General features: G+C 46.0%; 1 protein-coding gene across 2 annotated transcripts in view; it reads right to left on the reverse strand.

Moving 5' to 3' along the window:
- The window catches only part of ELMO1 (engulfment and cell motility 1), a 525,628-nt gene extending 511,952 nt beyond the window's left edge, over positions 1–13,676 (reverse strand). Inside the window, exon 1 of one of the 2 annotated variants that reach the window (XM_058528310.1) lies at positions 13,446–13,676. The gene's annotated coding sequence lies outside the window, so the exon portion shown is untranslated. Of the gene's footprint in view, positions 1–13,251 lie in introns of both variants that reach the window. The other variant, XM_058528301.1, reaches the window with a different exon arrangement.
- Between the last annotated feature and the right edge of the window lie 288 nt (positions 13,677–13,964).

Here is a 13,964-nt window from a genome sequence, read left to right on the forward strand (position 1 = left end):
TGAAACACGTGTCCCTAGGGTCTTTACTCAGGGATGAAGAAACCATTTTAAAGGGCTCTTCCAAAAGGACTGTGGAAGGACACAGTGCTCACGTACATGCATAATAGTGCTTCTTTCTGCAAGCATTTACTGAGTGCCTGTCATGGGCTCAGCACTGGGAATATCTGCCTTCAGAACCTCCAGTCTACTCAGGGAAAAAAGACAGGAAACAGAGTGTAGAGCAGCACGATAAATGCCAGCACAGAGAAGAACTCAATGTGTCCAGGGAGGGGATACCAGGAAATCAAGGAAGGTTTCCGGAGGTGATGACTGCTGAGATATGTCATGCTGACCAGGGGGAGATGTGGGTCCAGGGCACTTCACTCTCTCTTCTCACCCACCCACCAAATTGCCTGATGCCTTTTTCTGTGACTTCTTTTCTGCTTTCCATTTGCCCTTAATGTTGATTTCAACCTGATTTCACCAGAGCAGGAATTCTGGGCTCTTCTATCCACTGGGGAACAGCCGTGAGCCCACCCTCTCCCTCACGGTCAGTTTCTGAGCATGATTTTAAGAGGGCATCAGAGAATGGTAGAGCTAGAGGAGATGCCCACAAAACTAATCCTCCTGGAATCGCTAGCCCTTGAGGACTCTGAAAACAATTCTCTATTGTGGTGACTATGGACTGGTCTCTTCCCGGTACAGTGGCTCAGTCTCCCACTCCAGAGGGCAAAGTAAGCAAAATCCACGGAGGGGCTTCTCGACTCCTCCTCATCGGACGGGCTTCCCCACCACCTCCCTGCCTCATAACCTCATTCGGGGCTTACATAAAAAGATTCTTATTAAATGGTGACAAAATGAAAAGTAAAATATCAGAGACACAGAGGGAGTAAGCCACAGATCTGAGAAAATAGCTGCATGTGAAAGGTTTAGAAAATAAATTAGAAGAAACTCAAAGGATTTAGAATCCATTTCAGGTGCACTGGAAGAAAATCCCTCCAGTATCGGGATACCCGGGCAATAAAGAGCTTCCATCCTCTAGTGGCTGCCTGACAATGTTTTACCTTGAGGTTTACAATCCTTTCTTCACTCCTGAGCACTCTCTGGGACGATGCTCCTCAAAGTGGAGTCAGGACCACTCGCATCAGAATCACCTGAGGGACTTCTTAAAATGCAGTTTCTGGGTCCCCAGCGATTCTTAGGCATTTTGAAGTCTGAGAACCACAGAACTTGGTACTTTATCATTCTTAAGTGGCTGTGATACCCATGCTAAATCACTCAGTTAAATTGCTGTTTAAAATTTGAAGGAGACACTAGTGGCTAAATTGATTCTTTTAGAAATTATTAGATTCTAAAAGTAGTAATAGTGTGGTTATATTGTGACCAATTTTAAATGATGTAAAATTTACACATTGAAGCCAGGGAGATCTTTGAAAAGCATAAATCTGATCACATCCCTCCCTTGGGTAAAACACCTCAGTGACTTCCCACTTCTCTTTTAATAAAGGCCCAGATCCATGGTCCCTTGAGCCCTCCTCCCCAGTCTAATCCAGGCCTGGAGTGCCCCCCGCCCCAGGCATTCTGGTCTTCAGTTCCTTCAACATCCAAGTCCACCCTTCACGTGACATTCACATATGCTAGTCACCCACAGGGACTCCTCTTTCCCCCAGTAAAATCCACTCTCCCTCTTCCCAGACCTTCTGTCTACTCCTCTTCCTAATCCCTTCTGTAGGCCTTCTCAGCATCAGTGCCTTCCCACACAGCCCTTGGCACAGTTGAAATGTCACATTTATTTGTGTGATCCTTTGATCAATGTATATTTCCTCCACTAGTGTCTAAGCAGCCCACTGAATTCTAGGAAAGAGACTCACCATTGTTTATGTATCATCTAGCACACCCATGGTACATAGCAGGTGCTCAAAAAATATTTGTGGATGAACAAATAAATTAAAGAGAATTTCAAAAGCAAACACTGGAGGCAAATTCAGGCCCACGGTAGCCACCAAGAATTTAAAATACACTCTGATCCCTCTCCTAAAAGCTAAAGGCTTCAATGTCTCTCCAGCACCCTGAAGACTAAAGTCCTAGGGTAGTGTCCCCTCCCCTGCAGATGACACTAGATACCTTCTTTGGCAGTTATCATTTCAAATGGATGAGCCCAACTCTTCATAACGCAATTCCTAGATTTTGAAAGAAGCGTGAAATTCAACATTAAAACTGCTATTATGCCATTTCTCTGAGCCTTGCATTGATCTGGTTATGAAAAATTACCCTAAAGCCTGTTCATTGTCTGAAAGATATATGCTGAAATAAAAACAGACCTGGGAATTTCCACAATGACTTATTATATTTTGTACATTTTCATGTGTCTTATTCTCAGCTCCAGGCGCCAATCCTCAGACTGTTTCACGGCACTTTCATATGCTAGAGTTCTTAGTAGCATATTTGAAAATGGCCCTAAACAAGTTAGCAATAACTGCAACACAATTTCTACTCGAGTAGAATGATGTCTCCGGGGACATAAATGAATCCACCATCACTGCCCTCTTCTCTCTGCCATCTTGCTGGCAGTCAGCCCCGGCTCACATAATGAATGGTTTGCTGCCCTGACTGGGCTCTTTTACATGCTCCTGAAGCAAAGCTCTCACAGCAAATTGTTCCCTGCCCTTCACCAAGTAGCATGACCGCTCAACACAACATTCTAATGTAACAGGTTCAACTGAGGCAAAACTGAACTTGCCAAATCCATGGAGACTTGGCAGCAGGAGAGTGTGGCATTTGGTGTGCTGCGGAAAAGAGCGTTCAGTTTCGATCTATATGATGTTGGGCAGCCAGCCTCTCTGACACGTAAATTTCCTCATCTGTAAAGTGGGTACAAGATAAATTAATATGTTTGACTCACTGTTAAACTGATATATATTTTGGCATGAATATAATCCTCCAGTGATTTAATGTAAATCTGCTTTTCACTGTATAAATCTTTTTATGGGACTTTAAACATTTATTTAACATTGGATCCTATTCAAAGTTACACACCAATCCTGATATACAGTATAGAAATTTTATTTTACACTGAAGATAGTGTGTAATTTGTCAGGTACAAGATTTGCATAGAATGATTCGATAAGTGACTCTTCATGACTATAGTAATGGGGAGAACACTATAGTACTTTCAAAGCACAAGTTTGGAGAAGTAGTTTCCATTTGTCACATTTCTCTTGCACATCCATACTTCATGGCCATTTAGTGTCTATATTGAGGTTTATTTTTTTTTTACCCACTTCATAAAAGCCATTACCAAGTGACAGGTACATGAGCTACTGCTTAATGAGCTGGTGAGCCTGTCAGCTAGTTGCTGCCTTCCTAAAGGAACAGCAAGTAGGAAAGGCACCCAAGCAAATGGCAACAGCCAGAGAGAATGAGCAGAAATCGAAGCAGGTGGCTCCTACTTAAGTGGCCATTAAATGGATTGTCCAACCTGGGACACTTCTGAAGTGAGAGTTGGTACAATTAATTATGCTGGGACAACAGAGCTATACCATAGTCAGGACTATAGTCTTCTACTTTTAGTTTTCTATTTTTATCTCCAGAGTATTTTCTATTCTGGTTTATAGGTTCAGATCAAAGAAGAAAAATTAACACTTACTGCCACCCACCTGCCAATGAACATTTCAATAGTCCCCTAGTTACTAGAAGGTTCCAAGTGATTCAGAACGGGATGTTTACAAAGTGTTACTGGAAGCGTCGAGCTTTCTTAACAGGCAACATATCATATGAAACTCAGTTCAAGTGAATTAAATTGCTGCCAGTTGCCCCTCCAGTAGCACTCCACTAACTGGGGGCTGCTCACTGGGCTCCTATCCATGCTGGACAAGTACGAACAGCCCACAGAAAGCTGAAGTCAAGGAAGGAGAAAGAGCCCCAATTAGCAACCTCCATTCTCTCTACCCAAAGTAAAATAATAATAAAATAAAACAGTAAAATCCCAGGTTAGTTCTAAATGAAGGAGGGATAGAGATCTATTTATAAGAGCTTTTACTTGAGGACCCCAAGTTGCTAATGCGATTCATTATGTCAGTTCTTTTAATTCACAATCGATTGTAATTCTCCCTGACCTATATTTCAGTCGTTTACTTCTCCTGTATTCTTGAAGAAAAAAATACATAAATCCAACTAACAGTCTAGTCAAGATGTTTGGAGGAATTCCCCATGCTACTTTAAAAAGATGAAATAATAAATGTAGATCTTTAAATGCTTTAGCAAGATATTTGAATAAAAAACCTGAATAGAAACTACTGAATTAGTAACAATAACATCAATAATAATAACAAATCCAACCCAATGCTTTCAGGGTACCCTACTTTACAATCATTATTACATTTAATTACCTCAGCAATTCCAAGAGGTAGGGAGTTACATTGCCTCTATTTGAAGATGTGAAAACTGAGGCTGAGAAAAATAATTTACTTACACCAAGTCAACTAGCCGATAGAGTCAAAAAAGATACTTGAACCCTCAACCAACAAGTATGTATTTATGAACTTTAAACCTCAAAGACTCCTATTTTTCCCTTTTTCCAAATCCAATCAGTCACCTAATCTTTTTTCTTTTCATCAATGTCAATATCCTCTCTGTCTGGTTCGTATCCAGCTGGAAGGGTCTCCAGAAGTCGTCTCCTTAAAGGAGGAGGATTGGGCCACTACTCAGACTGGAAGGTGGTGGCAGACAGCCCTGTTTTCAAGCTGCTTTTACAAAGCAAGCACACTGCTTTATGATTGTGTGTTTATTTGGGCAGGCTTAGAAGGGAGGAGTTTACAGTTTCCATCATTCACCTCCCTCCTGCTGTACCATCTAATCGCTTCCATGTTGCCTTGGGAGTTATATTTCTCATTGAATTCCAATTGTGTCTTTTCCTTGCTTAAAATCCTCTGGTTTTCTTTCCACTCAATCCAAATGTCCAGCTCCCAGAAGAGTTGACACAAGGCCTCTTCTACACTTTCTCCCCACTACACTGATTGCTTTATTACCTGGACACATCCTGTTCTTTCTTTTAATACTCAGCTTTCCAGATCTTTCTCAAAGTCACTTCATTTATGAACTCTTTCCTCTGTGATCTGCAAATACTCTAAACATACATTTATCACACTCCATTATGACTATCCATTACTGGGTCTGTCGCCCACACAGTCCCCCGCCCCATGCTGCTCACATGAAGTCGGTCTTGTTATGTCCAGCAAGTGCCTTGACTACAGGACACAAAATGCAATCAAAATGGCTGTTGAATGAATGAATGAATGAATGAAGTATTATGACGGGTGCTGTAAGCCGAGCAACATTTCAATTTGAAAATATTTATCTGCATTGTAAGTGTAAGCCACACATTTCTTATTAAAAATATACTACAATTAATAAATAAAGCTTTGGGGCCGGCGCGGTGGCGCAAGCGGTTAAGTGCAGGCACTCCGCTGTAGCAGCCCGGGGTTCGCCAGTTCGGATCCTGGGCGTGTACCGACACACCACTTGTTAAGCCATGCTGTGGCGGCGTCCTATATAAAGTAGAGGAAGATGGGCACAGATGTTAGCCCAGGGCCAGTCTTCCTCAGCGAAAAAGAGGAGGATTGGCTTGGATGTTAGCTCGGGGCTGGTCCCCCTCACATACATATATACATACAAACATAAAGCTTTATTTTGCATCTCTCATATAAATCCAGGCAAATATTTCTCAAAACTCTGAATTGAGGAAGGGGCAGTAATTGAGAAAATAGGTCTGATGAGTCAAATTCACTTCCTGCCAGTAGAGTAAGTCTAAAGATGATGGAAACATATTCATTCCTTGATAAAAAGTTTTGATTTAATGTGATTTGTGCTGACTTGCTATAAAAGTGACAAGCACTAGAGAAAACAGAATTTAGTAGCTGATATAATAGTTTCTGCGCTTCTACAGAACTGTCATTATTAGGAGAGCTGCATGGGTATGTGTGTGTGTATGTGTGTGTCTGTCTCACACACGCATACATACACAACATACACTTACTATTTAGTGTATGAAACAATCAGTCCCATTCCCAAAACCTAAATTTTTGAGTACTCAGTCACTTCCCACAGAGTGGCCCACAATTGGAATAACCAGGGCACAGAGTGCACTATAAAGATGCTATGATAACGGTGGGGCGGAGCAGGGGTGAGGGTGGGCAGGAGCCAAGTAAAAACCAGCCTTACTGAGTGTTATTGGAATTCACTCTTCACTCAGTCAAAAATAATCTAACCAAGGCCCCTCCACTAGCTCTACCTCCCAAGCCACATGCCTTCTGAGGGCCAAGGGCAAAGCCAGCTGTGGCTCTGCATTTGGGTAAAAGAGCCTGAAAAGAGAAAAAAAAAAAATTATTTTGAAATGCATTACACTTTGAAATTAAGGGTAATTGTGTGTAGCAGCCTGGAAAATATAGCTCATCCAGTACCGTTCAGCCACAGAACCCCACAGCACAAAACGCTGGCTCTCTAAATGCAATTTCAAAACTTAAAAAAAAAGGCATAAAGGGCGGAAGGAAGGGTGGAGGGTGGCTGCAGGGCTGTGACTTAAAGAAAGCTGCTGCTTGGGGAGACGTAGCTAGTATACAAGCCGGCAATATTTCTACATGGTTTAAGCCACTAGATGCTGCTCGGCTCTGCTACAGCAGCCAAACAGCGAAGGTAAATAAAAGGTTGACAGATAATTACGTAAGAAAATAAATGTGGCAGGATTAGGACAGAAATCTAATGGACAGAGTGGGAAAAGACCTCACTTGTAGCAGGACTCTAAAGCTTCTCCCCTGACCAGCTACAACGTCTTGGTCACACTAATAGAATGTCAATATCTATTACTATCCAAGTAGCCAAGGTGCATTTTACAAGCAAAGGAGGAGGCATTTCACCCTGTTAACTCATTCCACGCAGACATTTCCTTAGTCTTGTGACAGAGTCCTCTGAATGAGCAGAACTGAGCTCTCTTACCATCCTTCCTCGTATCATTTATCTTATTCCCATTCTGTAGAGGTTATAGTTAATGCAGTAACCAGTGGCCAGAATGCAAGACTTGTGAGGAAACTGAGACGTAAAATCACTAGAAACAGACTTCTTCTGCCATAGAGTCCCCAGGGGGAGGAGGAGTTGCTCCTGAGGGGACGAACAGCAACGTCTGGAGACATTTTTGGTTATCCCAACTGGGTGTTGCTACTAGCATCTAGTGAGTAGAGGCCAGAGAAGCTAGTAAACATCCTAGAATGCACAAGAAGGCCCCACGACAAACAATTACCCATCAATAGAGCTGAGGTTGAGAGTGCCTGAAATAGAGTCAACATAAAATGGGCAATCGCTTTAGGTAGAAAAAGACAGAATCGGTAGCCTCAGCAGCACCCAGTGGAGAAACCATCCTGGTTAAAGACTCCAGTCTCTGGTTCCCTTAGTTGGTATTAGTCTGTGGGGCAGGAGAAGTAGCAAAACTTATGACTAGCTGAAAAATACTCTGTTAAATGTATTCCCTAACCCCAAACAGTCGCCCCACCAATTGGTCCCATGCTTTTGCTTTCACCACGACGCATCTGCAGAGAAAAAACTGTTGGCTAACAAATGTGTCTATTCTCCTTTGTAAACATTGTTCTCATTTTTGATTAATGAATTGCATATGCTTCAATATCATGAGCTTGGGTGATTGGCATGCTGTCCCTCAGAGAAGGATCCACTGACTCTCAAGGTTAAGAAGGTCAGCTTTGGAATGAGACATCCAAAGGGAAGCACCAACTCTGAAAAACTGGGCCTCAGTGGTGGGCAGACACATCCCTGGGTGCCATGGCAACCTAGGACACATCTATCAGAACCCAGGGCATTTCTACCAGCATACAGGAGGGAAGAGCCCCTTGCATATGCTGCAGCACAGCTCGATGTGGGAGTCTTAGCCTCAGACCAGGCTAGTCCAGGAGAACCAACAAGAGGGGCAAGTAACCAACACAGGCATCGTGATTCACGGGAAAGAAACAGCAGGGGAAAAAGAGTCAGAAAAGCTGGGTGTAGGCTCAGGTTCACTCTCCAAATACCCCTGTGACATCTCATTCCTCCAAGCCACATCTCTAAAATGGGATAACGATACTACACTGGCTATTCCCAACCATTTCCAAAACAGCATTCCAGAAGGAAGGGTGTCAGCTGTTGGTGCAAGGAGGAAAGTGCCCCATGGATCCTCTGACTCCAAGGCTACTGGGCCGTACTCAATCGGGGCTTACCTGATCATGGTGCCCTCAAACCACTGCTCCTGATCCAGCAAGTAAACCCACCCAACACACAGCAGTCCTGGAGGCTAGCAAGTAGTGCGTTTTCCAGTGTTTTCTACTAGAATAAAGTTTTGTTCCCTGCATTAACTGTTAAAACTAAAATAGCCAAAACCATAGCCTCAACTCCTAAAATTGAGGTTCCAATAATAATCTTGCTCAGATTCTGGAAATCAGTGTTTGTGGGGGCCTAGAACACCGACTGAGAATCGTCATCTCCTTCTATTTATACATGTGACTAATTTCTCTACTCAGCACTATGCCAGGTTGTTGCTGTGGTTAATTCTGTTTGATGAGCTAGCATTCCTTCTCCCACAGGATTCCTATCGGCTACTTCGTAGTTCACCCCACCTTAGGCCAGCGACAAAACTCTGCTCAAACTGTACCTGCACTTATCCTATGAAAGTTTATAAAACATTGTACTAAGTCACAACTTAACTTAATCATGGATCATAATAGTGTTTTGCAGGCTTCAGTTCCAGCTATTATAAATAAGTCCTAATTGTTAACAGTCAGACAAGCTAAATTATCCAAGGAAATGAAAACTACAACCGGTGTGTGCATTGTGCACGGAGGCTGGCTTTGTTGTACCTAAAAATGCTATGCTAGGCATATTCAAAGGCTTTCACAGGCCACACACATTTCATGGGAGCCACACTCTATCCCCTGGATGATTGGCCTTCAAAATCCTTATGGCTTGGACAGTGCTGAAACTGTCAGCCCTTTTTTCTTTGGTTGGCCAGTCCCAAACCCAGGTCAGCTAAAATGCCTAATCTAATTATGTATCACAGCAGTGTGGCTGCCACCAGAAGAGATTACTACTATCTTTGCAAACCTCTGAAAGTAATTAAAATCATGTATATGGGGAATACCAGCTGTAAAATATGAGAGGAAAAGTTGAGCAAAGTTCCAAAGACCTCAGAAGCAAAAAGATCTCAAAAGCTCTAAACTAAAACTTGGCCAGAAAAGACTATATGCAGTCATCTTATTCTAAGTAAGGTTAAAGAGTTATTACAGATGAATCTACTGCTTCTCCACATCATTAACGTGAAAAACAGGCCACTTGGATTTCCAGTTTCGTCAAGATGGCAGCATCCGGGCCAAGCATACCATCAAGTTCTACAAACAGTAGCCTTCTCAAAGTTAAGTCAACGGCTGACGCTTTTACTACATCCTATTCAAAATTTGGAAATAGCATCTCTTACAGGAGATTAAAGCAATACCATTTTGTTAGGGAGGAGGCACCAAATATTTCTTAAAGTACGGCCCTATGAACCACTTTCATCAGAATCTCTGGTAAATTGGTTAAAAACGTAGATTCCTAGGGCCTCCAGAATGATCAAAACAGATTTTTTTTTTAATCACGACCCACATTAAGCAATACATTTGGCATTAAGATTCGGTATCTGTTTTGTAAAACACTCTATTCTCATTGTACTCTTTTCTGTTTCATGTTTTAAACTGCTGGTCTGGACTCAATAAATTGATATGACCCGCTCCTGGATTGCAACCCTAAGCTTCAAAAACACTAGACTAGTTGACTAGAAGGAAGCAGAACTGGAGTTTCGTAATTAGCAACAAACACTTGAGGCTTTGTGATGCAGAGAGGGTTTAGCAATCCCCCACCTTTTCCAAATTCAACAGAATGAATGTCTTATAAACCAAACTATCCACTTGGATGGTTTCAGGCATTAAAAAGTGGTTGCAGGCTTCAGTTACAAACCTTAAGGGCACCCACTGTCTTAGATCCGGACAGGAAATGTCCTCCATAGGAATGATTACCTCTAAACCTTTAGAGTTAAGAAAGATGATAATGTAAGCTAAGTGTGCGCTCAGCGGAGCCCCTTGGCACACCCCCAGCCACATCCTCTCTGCAAGGGCTTCAAAGCACTCCCTTCCTCCACCTCTCCCCACCCATTCACACCAAACACCCATAGGGGAGTAAATTACTTTAAAACACTCAGCTTTGTCCTATCTCAATACCATAATTTAATAAACGCTTTTGATTGAGCAGCACTGTAGAAACCCCTCACCTGTTTTCTCTCTTTCATTTGTCTTCTCCTAGGCATTTCTTATCTTCTTTTTCCCCTGCCTCTGCCACCCAGCTTCTTCCTCCCTTACAATCTCTCCTCCTCTGCCTTCACTTCCATCTGCTGGGAGAGCAGGGTAGGGTACATGAAAGTCTCTGGTTTCACTCCCCTCACAATATGCCCTTCTTCCTAGGGGAGCATTTTTTTGGCTAAAGCAACACGCGCTTAGAGAAAAGACTTTCTCTAAGAAGAGTGATGAAACAAACACCAGATCTGGAGAGGGTATGCGTAATTAACAAAGTGTAATGGTTCTCCACTCTCCCAAGGAATCACTTCTCTGTTCCTTTCTTCGGTCTGAACTTCTACAGGAAGAGTCTCCTGAAGGCAGAAAAGGGTCTGCAAGATGGGCAGCTGGGCATGGGGGAGAAGACAGAGGAGAAAAAGTAAAAGCCCGTTACCTGGGGTTCTTAATTGCTGCTGATGCTGCAACATTTTCCTGGTATATTTCCTTGGTGAGCCTCTCCCATAATAAGCACCTCTTCTTCAGTCAGTCAACAAGTATTTATTGAGCACCTGCTATGCTGGGAATCAGTTTAGATTCTGGACCTCTAAACAAGACAAGGTTCCTGCCCTCATGGAACTTCCATTCTAACGGGGGAGACAGAGAATAATCAAATAAACGAATATATAATGCCAGGGGTTAATTAGTGCTAAGACGGAAAATTTATACGAGGTAATCAGGGAAGGCCCTCTGTAAGAAGACAACTGAACAGAGACCTGAAGGAAGCAAGGGTGTGAGCCGTCTGGACATGTGGGGATAATCTCCTTGTGCAAAAGGAATAACATGTGCAAAGGCCCTGGGGAGAGAACTTGGTGAAAAAGAAAAATGTAAGGTAGTCAGAGTGGCTGCAGTTAAGAAGGGCAGAGAGATGAGACAAGGGAAGGTTGGAGGGGTGTGGTGTGGATATGGCCATCAATAGGACCACGGGTTCTATAGCCCAATGACTGCTCCAAGTCCTGAGTTCCATCAGACCCAGGTCTGGGCCTGCCTCCCAGCGTGCCCCTCCCTGACACCTACCAAGCTTCTGAGCCAGTTCCCTTCCCTCCTGACATCATCTGCCCTGCAGAGTTCCAACATTCCAGGTCATTCCCTCACAATTTCCCAAGAAGACAACCAGTCCATCTAATTAAAAAAAAAAATGAGTAATAAATGTAGTAGAAAAGAAGGCAACATGCACATTTAACCACAGCCCTCAAGAGAGAGGAAATGTACCACAGAAAAGAGCAGAGGTTCAGAAGGTCAGCTATAAGAAAAAGTCTGCTATGTGACAGCAGGACATCTGGCCTTCTAACTTATAGTTCCCAGTTTTGAAAACTGGGGGACAATGATCCTTGAAACGACCTTGGAAAGCAGGTATGGAGGTGAGATAACACGAAAAACCATGACCAGAGGAGGCCCTTAATAACAGCTGCTTCCAGCCTTTTCCATGTAAAAGTAAACCTGAGAGGGGTTAGAGCCCTCTAGTTCCCAAAGTTACCCTCAAAGAGTTGATATACAGGTCTAGGTCATTAATTACTTTTATTTTATGGACCAAAAAAAACCTCAAAAATTCTTCCACAGCCCCACCCACCCCACCCGCAAGTCACTGGCAGGGCCAAACGGGAAGCCCGCGGCCTCTGCCTCTGGAGGCAGAAACCTTGTCTTAGGTTCTCTGAAATCTTAAACAAAACGAATTAGATTCGCATCATTTATGGCCAGCAGTGTTAGCAGGCCCATGGTCTGGGGCACAGGGCATCACAAAATATGCTCGGTGAGTCACAGGAGCTGTCCAGAGGCCGAGTCCCTCCAGGGGTCCAAGTCCTGAGGCTTCAGGTCAACACAGGTCCAGCCGCCAACCACCCCTGCCCTGAACTGCCAACTTCAAACTGCCCCCAGGCGGGAGAGGGTCACTCGGCGGGAGTCCCCAGCTCCGGAGACCCTTGCGATCACCCATACATACACACACACACACACACACACACACACACACACGCTCACTCTCGCCGCCCTCGCGCGCGCCCGCGACACAACGCGGACTTCCCAACCCCAAACACACGCGCGCACCCCCGGGCCGGCTGAGTTCTGTATTTCCTCTTCCTCAAAGCAACTCTATCGATCTCGGCCGCCCCTCTCCGCTCGGATTCTAGGGCCCCCAGAGCTCCGCTGCCCCCCTTCTCTGAAGGCGCGCCCAGTGCGCCCCCTCCTCGATGCCAGGATCTCCCATCGAAGCCCCTGCCGTCTTTCCCGGTCCCGGCGGGGACCCTGAAATGTCCCCGGGAGGCGGGTATTTACTAACAGTGGCCCCCGGGACTCCCAGCTGCCCTAACCATCCCATTCCGTCCCTCCGGGCCCTCCATCCCTCTAGCCCATCATCGCCCCCTCCAAGGAGCGCGGTCGCCGGGGGATTCCCTCCCATCTGCGAGTGCCAGAGAAAAGCCGGGAGTCCGAGCCGCCAATCCTTTCTCCAGCGCAGCCTCTCAGTTCTGCAAGCCCGCAATCCCACACTCTCTCTGTCCACAGTCCCCCAGCGCTGACTGCGCAGCCCTCCGGCAGCCCCCTCCAGCCGGCCTTGGCCGAAACATCTCCGCGGCTTCCCGGGCCCCGCGCTCCATCCCCAGCGCCCCCTCCCTCCTCTTCTACTCCCACTCCAGCCGCCCCCCTCTGCCCAGACTTCCCCCAACTGCGGAGCGCCCTGGTGCGCCCGCAGCCTTCATCCCGCAGGGCGCCGCGGCCACCTCCGCCCGAGCCGCGGCGCCCCCAGGGAGGAAACAAAAGTGTCTCCACGGCGCCCAGCGTCCCCCAGAGCAGGACGCCTCCTCCTTGCCCCAACCCCAGCTTCCTCCCCGGCCGCGCTGAGGTCAGCGAGTCGGGGCGCGGCGCCAGCCCAGGAAACTTTACGAACCTGCCCGGGGTCTCAGGACGGCGGCGGCGGCGGCGGCGAGGGTTCCCAGCGATCAGGGCTCTGACGACCAGCGACCTTTGAAAGGGGGCCAGAGATTCTGTCGCCTAGCTCGGGGCCGCGGCGGTGTGGGTGGCTCTGCCTCTATCCCGTGCCCATCTTCGCCCGCTCTCGCTCGCCCGAACACACGCACTTACACTCCGGGTCGGCCGGCTGCTGCGCCGCCGGCTGCCGCTGCTTTCACTTCCTCTTCCTTCCTCCTGCTGGCCAGAGACACATTTTGCATCTGCAAGCCATCCCGAGATCAGCCGCGAACTCTCCTCCCGAGCCGGCGCTGCGGAGTGGCCGCCACCGCCCCCGGCACCTGCGCCCGGACACGCGTGGTTGAGCGTTCGCCTCCCGCCCGCGCCCTGGTGCCTGCCCACTGTACTTTGCCTGGGGGGTACCCACGACTTTTTGAAGTCCCCCTACTGAAAAAGAAGAAAATGTCAAACACCGTGCACGCCTCAGATCTGCTATAAATAATATGTGTGCAGATCATGACTTCTCAGATGAGCTCACACGAGCGTTTTGCAGGCACTAATTAACTCCGTCACCCTCATAGCGCCACCTCCGGGAGGCCGAGAGCGCGAGGCATCTTTTTAGATGCTTTCATTTTCGGCAACTGGTTTGGAATTTTGGGGGGAAACTTCCGTGGGCTGTTTCAAGGCTACTTT

This window comes from Diceros bicornis, chromosome 3 (assembly GCF_020826845.1).
Source record: "Diceros bicornis minor isolate mBicDic1 chromosome 3, mDicBic1.mat.cur, whole genome shotgun sequence".
NCBI classification, from domain to species: domain Eukaryota; kingdom Metazoa; phylum Chordata; class Mammalia; order Perissodactyla; family Rhinocerotidae; genus Diceros; species Diceros bicornis.